Source organism: Trachypithecus francoisi, unplaced genomic scaffold, assembly GCF_009764315.1.
Source record: "Trachypithecus francoisi isolate TF-2019V2 unplaced genomic scaffold, Tfra_2.0 Lachesis_group15, whole genome shotgun sequence".
NCBI lineage: Eukaryota > Metazoa > Chordata > Mammalia > Primates > Cercopithecidae > Trachypithecus > Trachypithecus francoisi.
The window spans coordinates 22,402,676-22,412,817 of NW_022681460.1; positions in this window are offsets into that span (position 1 = coordinate 22,402,676).

Sequence of the window (10,142 nt, forward strand, 5' to 3'; positions counted from 1 at the left end):
ATTCACTTCTCCCAAAGGAAAAATAAATCATTATGTTAAAAAGATACCTGCACCAGTAAGTTTATCATAGCACTATTCATATTAGCAAAAATTAAGAATCAACCTATGTCTATCAATAGATGACTAGATAAAACAAATGTGGTACAATACAATGGAATACTGCTTAGCCCTAAAAAGGATAAAATCATATCTTTTGCAGCAACATGAATAGAACTGGAGGCCTTCAGAAAGTGTCTATTTTACTTAAGTACAGCATGTTCTCACTCATAAGTGGGAACTAAATAATGCATACACACGGACATAGAAAGTGGAATCATAGACATTGGAGACTTGGAAGGGGATGGGAGTGAGATGAGAAATTACCTGTTGGGTACAATGTACACTATTCAGGTGTTGGCTACACTGAAAGCCCAGACTAGGCAATATATTCATGTAACAAGATGATACATACCCCTTAAATCTATTAAAAAAAAAATACACTTCTTAAGAATATATGGGGAGTAAGGGGAGGAATAGCATTAGGACAAATACCTAAAGCATGTGAGGCTTAAAGCCTAGATGATGGGTTGATGGCTGCAGCAAACCACTATGGCACATGCATACCTATGTAACAAACCTGCATGTTCTGCACATGTATCCCAGAACTTAAAGTATAATTTTTAAAAAAAGATAAAAATAAATAAATAAATAAAAAGAACATAAAGTCTATCACTTTTTCTGAGGTGTAACAAAGAGTTCCTTTTTCTGTGTAACAGGGTCATCTGGATCGTTTTTGAAAAAATGTAAAATAGCAATACAGAAACATTCTATTCATTAAAATCAAATTACGAACAATCCTGAGTTCTCTACAAGCTTCAATTCAAAATAGACCTTTGATGTCTTTCAAGTTTAAAGCACTGTTTTCAATTGTGACTTTTAGACTTGGAAGAGCCCTGGCAGTTTGAACTCAAGTAAATGCTATGTGAATGTGTGGCTTTATTCTTGATTTAATTCAAAATACCATCTTATTGCTTAATAGTTTCCCTTCCAATTAGAAGAAAGATTGGTTTCTCCGAAGTGGAGGAATTGGGGTTAACAAGATTATTATTCCTGGACTTCTAAGAGCAGGAAGGAAAATAGGGAGATAGTTTTCCACAAATCCCACTGTGTGTTATGTGGGAAAGTTGAGTGCACAAAGAGGATGCTGGCCAGGTAGTCTTGGCATGGTTCTATTAGGGTGAGAGATTCTGAGCAGCTTCTGAAATCTCTGGAGTGCTTTCGCTCTACAACAAGACGTACATTCAGTGACAGGCCACATGTGGGTAGTTAACAGGGGGAAGGGACAGATAGTAACAACTAACCCTTAGTATGTATTAAAACTGTTCTCAGTGCTTTCAGAGATTATTTAATTCTCACAATAGGCCAACGTATGAGAAAATAGGACCAGAGAGGTACTGTCCAAGCTCACATGCGTAAATGGTAAAGCCAAGCTTCAAACCAAAGCAAGTTGGTTCCAGAATCCAGGCTTTTAATCACTAACCTACATCATCTCCCCAAATGAGAGCAAACACACAGCAATACTGTTCTAAGTGCTTTATCCTTATTAACTCTTAATTTTCACAGCAACCCCATGACACAGGATTTATTCTTGTTCTCCTTTTACAGCTGAGGAAACTGAAGCACAGATTAGTTAAAAGGTTAAGATGATAATTAACGTTGAGGGTGTGCTTAAAGACAAGACGGCCTCTTAAAGTGTTTGAAGGGCACTCAGCAGGTGCAGAATTGAGCTCTGATCGCCACCACCTTTTTTCCCTGGGGTTTCCCTTACATGGGTAGATCCATGCTGCACAGCCTCTGAAATCTTTGGTCTAAGCACAGGGATAATTTTGGTTCCTGGTGCCTCTTGTCATAGTTGGGATTTTAAAAAAAGACACTAAATATAGAGGAAGAACAGGACACACTTCCTCTGCACTGAGCTCTACACCTTGAATGAGTGCTGCTTTAGCAACAAGATTCTGAGGCAACTTCACAGACACCTCCTGCACCAGCCTGCCCTCCGTGGGCGCCATCTTCCTAAGTCTTCCCCTTTGACACCACAGTCAAGAAGCGCTTGGGTCTCCTCCCCAGGTGCTTGTTGTCTACTGGTAATTAACGAAATGAATGATTTCACTCTTCTGATGAAAATATCTGCTGCCCTATAGCAATAGATGTTTAGGCGGTTGGCCAGGAGGGGGAATGTGTAGACCCAAAGAGATACCTTATTAATTACTTTACCTATTAGCAGAAAATGAGGTCCGGTGACTGGATGATTGTGTCACCAAGAGTGACAGAAAATCCAAAAGAAAAAGAAAGAGTGGTTCTCTTCCATTCACAGGTTCTTTTCAATACAAGTGTTCCTTTATTTCTTGGAACTTCAGTTTTCTTATATGCAAAATGAATTTGTTGAAAAGTCCTCTAAATTCTAGCTAATTCTGATAGTCCCTGAATTTTGGACTCATTTTAAGAGAAATTTTGAGACAATAAAATGGATTATCAGTAATAATATTTGTATTTTAACTTGCAACTAAATTAATATTTCTTTTTGATTTGTTTTCCTAAGACCACCAGAGCGGGCACAAAAGAACCAGCGACTAGGCAAGTGTAGGAGCAAAACTGCAAGTTTATTTTGGTCACCTAAGGTGTGGGGAAGAGGTCTGTCGGCCTCCGGCAAAGAAGGCTGACAGAGTCCCCCGGTGGGGCTCTCGGAAGGAGTTCCCACAGTCCCGACATCCCGACAGGAGTGGGGCTGTGAGAAGGCCGCGCGTGGCGTCCCTCCGGAGCGGCTTTTCTAGGAGTGGGAGGGCAATAGGCGGGGCACGGGCGTGTGGGGGGGGGGGGGTGCGTTCCACAGGTGCGACCAGGTAAATGTTGGTCTCTTCAGATTGACATCACCTGGCGCATGCCTAGTTGGTCTGCACCTTCCCAGGTCGCTGGCTGCATTTTCGCGCGCGCGGGAAAAGCTGGGGGCGGGGGATGAAGAACCCGGAAGTGCACCATCTTGCCTCTGTTCATCCAAACATTCCAACCTTTTATTGGTAATAGGGATAAAGGGGCCCTGTGGTCTGTCTGGCTACTTCCTGCTGTTAAGGGGCGTCGTTAAGGTCGGGGCCCATGGTTGGCATTTGGACGCATGGATGAAAAATAAAATAAGGCACAGTATTAGTATAGGAATGAGGAATGGAAGCATTTGTTGGAATAGGGGCAAAACCCAGAAGGAAGGTCCCAGCAAGGTTGAGGAGTATGAGATAGTTAAGAAAATTTAGTAAGTTTGAGGCGAGTGGGGGAAAGCCAAACTGATTTCCACTGATTGCTTTCGGTAGGGGCCCTTTTTAGCTGGGAATGAGGAACGAGTGCGCAGAGTAGTTGTTGGCCAGGCAGCAATTAAGGAGTGGAGTTTTTTTTTGTGGAGTGGATGGCTTTCCGCTTACTCCTACTACAGAGCTATTGGATGGAAGGCTAGGTCCAGAGAAGGACGGCAAAGCAGAATAGGTAGCCTCGCTGTTGATTAAATAATTGATTGTCTTACCCGCTACCAGGAGAGTTACCCGCGGCTCGGCGAGGGTGATGGGGGTCCCCGAGTCTCGGCACCTTCAGTTGTAGTCGTCGTCCAGATGTAGGAGCTGGAAGGAGCTCCCAGGATCCTGGGAAAGGGGGTCACGTGGAGACGCGGCACCTGTTCTCAGGGTGGGGCAATGAGACTTCCAGTGTCCTCCCTGCTAGCAAGCAGGGCAGGGGGCTGCTGGTGGATGAGGGTTAGGACATTCACTGGCCCAATGTCCTGATGCCTTGCACTTATAGCAAGGCTGCGTTGGGGCTCGGGGACCTTGCGGACACCTGTTGGCATAGTGTCCTGCTTTGCCGCACTTATAGCAGGCTCCTTTAGTAGCCTTGGAGTCTGCGGAGTGTGTACTCTCTGGCCTGGGGTTACAACTGGGCTGTAAAGCCGCTGCTAGGAGCTGTAACTTCTGTTCAAGGCGAGCTTGCCATCTCCTCTCTGGAGTTATAGACCTTAAAGGCTAATTTAACCAGGTCTTGTATTGGTGTCTGAGGACCATCCTCTACCTTTGAAGTTTCTTACGAATGTCAGGAGCTGATTGAGAAATGAAATAAGACGCCAAAATGGTGACCCCTGTGGGGGAGGCCGGATCTAACTGGGTATACTGGGTTAGAAACTCAGTCAGTTTAGAGTAGAGGTTAGGATAACCTGGAGGTTATGCCAAGTTAAGTCATAGGCCTGACAAAGGTATCTAAATTCCTTTATGTAGATGGTGGGATTAGCTGAGAAATCACCTAAACGCTTCTCAATTTTGGAAAGATCGGCCAGTGAAAAAGGGACATGTACTCTGACTACCCCCTCCGCCCCAGCCACCTCTCGCAAAGGTGCTAACACTGTAGGAGGGTGTGGGCAGAGATAGGGGACTCAAGACAGCCAGTTGGGGGCCCGGAAGGAGGCACGGACCGAGTGGATTACTAGTAGATAAGGAGGAGGAAGGAGGAGTCTGGATGGGGGAGGAGGAGGAGTCTGGGCAGGAAGGGAGGGGTTGGAGACAACCGGGAGAGAAGGAGGAGTATAGGGCAGGTCGGGACGAGAGCATAAGGCCCAAAAGCCTTGTATGTAATTAATTTCAGACCACTTGCCTAGCCACTGGCAGAAATTGCTGAGGTCGATCACGCCACAGTGGAAAGGAACATTAACCGCTTCCTCCTAAGGTCTTGTTCGAGCTGTAAGGTTTTTAAATTGGCTAGGAGGCACCCCAAGGGGGTGCTCTTTGGAAATTTGGACTGGGGGGTTTCCCGTTTGTTTCCTCTTTACTTACACAATGGACACAATAGAAATGGAAGTGGATCTCTGCCTGGCTTCAAAGCGTCCTTTGGAACCAGCAGAGACAAACTGGAGGCTCATGGAGCCAAAGTGGAGATTACCTTCAGGCGGACGTCTCCGTCCTGAACGGGTCTCCTGAGCCACATGGTGGCTCAAAATGGACCTCGGACCTGCACAGGATTTCTGGCCGAGGGAGGTAAAGAGGAGACAAGGGCACTTACCCCAGAGAGGCCGTGAGAGTGAGGGAAGCAGGTCTCAGGTCCTGGTCCGTCTGCTGTGTGGGAGCAGGAGGAGGTTCCTCAACCCTTAGAGGCCTGAGGAGGGGTCTCCTCCTGGGTCTTCGGCACCAACTGATTTGTTTTTCTAAGACCACCAGAGCGGGCACAAAAGAACCCCCGGTGGGGCTCTCTGACAGAGTTCCCACAGTCCCGACATCCCGACAGGAGTGGGGCTGTGAGAAGGCCGCGCGTGGTGTCCCTCCGGAGTGGCTTTTCTAGGAGTGGGAGGGCAATAGGCGGGGCACGGGCGTGTCGGGGGCCGTTCCACAGGTGCGACCAGGTAAATCTTGGTCTCTTCGGATTGACATCACCTGGCGCATGCCTAGTTGGTCTGCACCTTCCAGGGTTGTGGGCTGCATTTTTGCGCGGGCGGGAAAAGCTGGGGGGGGGAGGCGGGGGGGGATGAAGAACCCGGAAGTGCACCATCTTGCCTCCGTTCATCCAAACACTTTTTATTTTCTATTTTTTCTGTGCTTAGTTTTCAAACTAAACAGTCTGTATTGTGCATACAGTATCTACAATTGCACATTCAACAACTGAGTTATATCATTTCTCAGTATTAATTAAAGAAATGATCAGAACCCCTAAAGAAAGTAATGCTGTGTTAATTTACTCAATTACTTTGATAATTTTCTATTGAATGCCTTCCTGAAGCTGTCCTCACTCCCCCTCACTGCTTCTCCAAGGTGTAGAAATAGGCAGCCCCATACTGTCACATGTCTGACTATGTTACATGTGTGTTATACCATATTATCCTGGGTAATGAGTCATCCCATCTGACTAACTGGGAACCATAAGGTGTTCTCCTTTTCTTAAGATTTTTGCCCTTTGAAATAATCGTTCTGTTTCTCCTCACACCAACGAGTCCCTATTCTTAGATGCTTCTGGAGTTTCCACATCTGAGTTCTTCTGGCAATGATGGCCAGAGAGAAAGGAGAAGAAGGGAACCCACCAGTAGCTGTCTTTCTGCTGCCTGTCTGAGTACAGGTATGCACAACGATGACGGGGGAGAGGGTGCATGGAAACACGTGATGAGCGTGAGCCATGCCGAGCAAGAGCCTGAGTGAGGGCCACTTACAGGTGTGGTCACAGAGGGGAGATGGACGTGGGTCCAGAAAAACAGGACAGAGAGATGGGCAGGGAAAGGGAGAGTACTTCACATGAGAAGAAGCTCGGAGATGGCAGAAGTGCACACGGGTATTTCGAGAGAATCAGGCTGGGGTGGTTGGCACTGAGGCGCAGAGAGAAAGTGGTGGGAGACAAGAAAAACAGGGTTGGAAATGAGGCTCAGAGTAGATTCTAGAGATACAGGAACAGCAGGCTAAGGCACCTGGACTTTATCCTGCAGGCAACAGGGAAGCTTAAAAGGCTGTGTGTGTGTATGTGTGTGTGTGTGTGTAGTAAACAAATGGATGGGTGCTATTAAACCTTGGTATTTTTCTTAAGTTATATAAAAGAAATTATTTTCTATTTTACTCTTAGCCAATAAATGGGATTGAGTGGCAACTAACAAAAACTAACCTACTCTGTCAAAAAGATCTCCACATCAAAGAACATGACCTGGAAGCTGTAAGAAGCCTGGATCCACATAAATGGCTGCTTAGCAGTCAAATACTCCCCTCCCAGAACACTTGATGTATTTCTTGAATATCTGACTTACTCTGCTGGCCATCTACTGACAAAAGTAATCTCTACCCAGATGAAAATTTCTCTGGCTCTTTCTCTTTGTTTGTTTTTGGTGTTGTTTAAGAAACAGCATTTCGAATTCCCTCAGCCTTCCAAGAAAGCAGGCAGATGTGTAAATTAGATTCCAAAGCACGAAGACTTCTACACCTTAATAAGCTGGGACCCAACCATGCCCTGGAAGCAAAAGTGAATAGAATTTCCACATTCACGAAGGGTCTACTGTTGATTTTCTAAAAAGGAACAAAACGGTAACCAGATGGTAGTTGACAGGGCAACTTTAAAGACAAGTATTTGTTTTGATCTCATTCCTAAGGGAAAGAAAGTTCGATAATTAATAGCAGGAAAGAACAGAAGAGAAAGGCAAGAGAAGAAGAAATACCAAAGATAATGTATAAAGAGAAATGTGAGGAGAAATGGATGTTGGAAAATATGGGGAAAATTTAGCCAGCTCTAGAAAAATAGAAAATGGGATGAAATGAAATATAACTGCACATTTTCCACGAAATGGTTGCCTAGGAAACAACTAGGAGTGTTTCTCCCTGTACTGAATAATTGTTGAGAAACACACTGGACTGAGGGTCTCTTGGCTTTACTGGTATCAACTGGGAAACTTATGTGTCAGGCATAGTAGTTATGAGCACCATACTTTCTATATCATGCTTCTAACAACAGAAGTAGTCAGTTTCAACAATTTTGGAGGGTAATAGCAGAGGAATTGTAAGATTGAAACCTACAAACACAGGCAGGGTGAGACTTGAAAATCAGATTAGTCTAGGATGACACATTAGTATGTGTAACACTAAGCAACAAACCGTGGAAAAGTCAATTAGAAAAGCAGCTGAAGGCCCATTTAGCAATATGAGATCATCTTTACAGCTTGCCCTATATCCCGTTGAAAACCAGTTTTCCATATAAAGAACTTAGTGCACTTAAAGTCACATAATGGGAAGGCAAAATTTCACATTACAAAGCAGTTCTTCATCTTTCATTAGTGTACGGCCCCTATGGATCTTATTATCACTTTTTTGCTTTTAATCTAATAAAGAACAAAAAGCATTAAAAATGCTTTACTGCTCCCATTTGAGTTTGTCTTTTCTATAGTTTAGTGAATTTTGCAGAAAATGTTTATATACATTGTCTTAAATAAACCCATCTCTATAAAGTTGTCCCTCCTGGATTTATTGGGCTGAATTCTCAGCGTGTGCGTGTGTTTGTGTACACGTGCGCATACATGTGCACTTAGAGAATTGTGAGGGGGTAGGGGAAACAGGTGTGGGAGGGATTGCTTTTCCTAATGACTCATACTATCCTTTTCCTAAACAAAAGCAGGAGTTAAGAGTGTGAGAACGTTTGCTGTTGGTTGGAAATAGACCATGGTTATTTCATCTTCTTTTTTCTTCATATTAACATAGATAAGTTTTCTATAAATTTGTAAGGTCATACATATCCTATCCTGTGAGACAGAGTGAATCCTAAATTGTAAATATTTTTATTTATGGGCAAATTGGAAAGGCATAACAAAACAAAAAGCAATTATCTCAGGCTCCTGACAAATGTTTGAATTGTATCCTTGGAATTCATTTTGTCAAACATTTACTCATCCTGGTATTGGCATTACCTTGTCACTTTCATTTATTATAGAAAAAAATAAAATCTTAGTTCATAACAAGACCAACAGCAAAGCAAACGTGACATTCAACCCTCGGCCATCTGTCTGGATTTAGGTCAAGATTGTTTCCAAACATGGGGCAGAGAAAGCCAACAAAATTATGATGGGTTTTTATTTTGGTTGTATTTATGTATTTTCCTGGTTTAAAAAAAGTACTGGGGAAAAAACAGTCACGCATAATACGTACCATATCTCTGCATATTTCACAACATCTAGATATAGTTTACGTATATATATATATTTTCTTCTAGATCTTATGTTTTAGTGAGGAAGACAGCTATATATCTTAATTCTAAGTAAATTTCACAAATAAGCAAAACAATTTTATTCAACAACACTGATTATCATAAAACACATAATTGTAGAAGTGCCAATAAAAATTTAATATTACAATGTTAGTATAGTATATGTCTTATCTACTGCCTCTCAAGCTATACTCAGAGATTAGCAATTAGCTGAGTGTATGTCCTTAACTCTCCTCAAATACATGAAAAAACTGGCCCAGAGATTTTTGAAAATTCTGTTCTGAAAAAAAGTCTATAGGTTTTTTTCTATTTAAAAATTCCTTATATAAAAATTAAGAAAAAATAAAATGGGGGAAATATTTATAATTATGTAGATAGTATAAATGAATACAAATAAAACAATAGGAAAAGTATTAGTATTCAAATTTTAAAATAAATAAAAGACAATTCCAGAAAGAAGTTCACGAAGGAGAAAAACATGTGTTTAAAAAAATAATAAAAGTGCAAACATATTCAAGTTGTTTCTGTTTTGTTGTTTAAACTATTGCATTAGTCAAAATGAACCAACAGTGTAGTGATTAAGAAGATGAACTCGGGAGACAGACAAACCTGACTGGCATTGCCGTTCAACTTTTATAGATTGTGGGGCCTAGGGCAAGTCTCCATTTTCCTACTAAAAATTGGAAATAACAATAGCACCTATCTCATAGTGTGATTAATGAAGATTTAAATGAGATGACTGTAATGTGCTTAGCACAGTGCTTACCATATATTAAGAGACTGATTTTAATGAATTATTGTCAATCAAGCAAGTGGAAATGTAAAATGGTACAAATATTTTAATAAGGATCTGGAAAATGTATTGATGAAATATTAAGTTGTCTTTAACATGCTTCAACTAGTTTTTAATAACAGAAAAATGGACCTAGCAATCACAGTTTGGGAAGCACAATGAATTAAGTGTTCTTATATTATCCCTTACCCAAGGCTGTCAACTTTTTATTTATTTTTATTTTTATTTTTATTTTAGACAGAGTCTTGCTCTGTTGCCAGGCCAGAGTGCAGAAGTGCAATCTCGGTTCACTGCAACCTCTGCCTCCCAGGTTTGAGCGATTCTCCTGCCTCAGCCTCCCAAGTAGCTAGGACTACAGGTGTGTGCCACCACGCCCAGCTAATTTTTTGTGTTTTTAGTACAGACGGGGGTTCCACCATGTTGGCCAGGATGGTCTCAGTCTCTTGACCTCGTGATCTGCCCACCTCAGCCTCCCAAAGTGCTGGGATTACAGGCGTGAGCTGCCCAGTCAGCTGTCAATATTTAAGATGTTTTGATTCAATACCTTATTCTATAAGAACATGTGTATGTATAAGCAAAACAGCAACAACAACAAAACACTAAACAATTAAAACTCATCAATGTCTGGCAA